Source organism: Acomys russatus, chromosome 15 (genome assembly GCF_903995435.1).
Source record: "Acomys russatus chromosome 15, mAcoRus1.1, whole genome shotgun sequence".
In the NCBI taxonomy this organism is placed as follows: Eukaryota; Metazoa; Chordata; class Mammalia; order Rodentia; family Muridae; genus Acomys; species Acomys russatus.
In genome coordinates, this window is record NC_067151.1 from 1,919,371 (window position 1) to 1,920,156 (window position 786).

At 43.1% G+C, this 786-nt stretch overlaps 1 non-coding gene across 1 annotated transcript; it reads right to left on the minus strand.

Annotated features, from left to right (window-relative positions):
- Positions 1-398: 398 nt before the first annotated feature.
- On the minus strand, positions 399-505 carry LOC127199718 (U6 spliceosomal RNA). Its single transcript, XR_007831982.1, has one exon. It is a non-coding gene; the product is annotated as a U6 spliceosomal RNA (small nuclear RNA).
- Between the last annotated feature and the right edge of the window lie 281 nt (positions 506-786).

Consider the following 786-nt stretch of genomic DNA (forward strand, 5'->3'; position numbering starts at 1 on the left):
TGAATTCAATTCCCTGCTACCTCATGGTGGCTTACAACCATCTAATGAGATCTGGTGTCCTCTTCTGGACTGTTGGTTCACTTGGGGGCAGAGTACTATATAAACAAATAAATATTTTAAAAATATTTTTTATTAATTTATTCATATTACATCTCAATTGTTAGCCCATCCCTTGTATCCTCCCATTCCTCCCTCCCTCCCATTTTTCCCTTACTCCGCTCCCCTATGACTATGACTGAGGGGGACCTCCTCCCCCTGTATATGCTCATAGGGTATCAAGTCTCTTCTTGGTAGCCTGCTATCCTTCCTCTGAGTGCCACCAGGCCTCCCCACCCAGGGGACATGGCCAAATATGGGGCACCAGAGTTCATGTGAAAGTCAGACCCCACTCTCCACTCAAAAATATGCAACACTTCACGAATTTGCGTGTCATCCTTGCGCAGGGGCCATGCTAATCTTCTCTGTATCGTTCCAATTTTAGTATATGTGCTGCAGAAGTGAGCACAGTGCTGCCCAAAGGAGCACAACAAATCTTTAAAAAAGAAAAGAAAAAGAAATAAAACAAGAGCAACTATGATTATATTGTTTCTCTCCTTCTGTTGCCTTGCATTCTCTTTTCCATTTTCCCCCATTGCTTTAGTGACTCAGGTTGTGTTAAGAATAAGAGGAAAGTTGAAACTAGGTGTGTAGTGGGCAGATGGTAGACATTCCAGCTCTTTGATTGGACGTTCTGACAACAGGGAACAACAGTGTCACTGTGACTGATGCAGTACCATCTTATTTTCC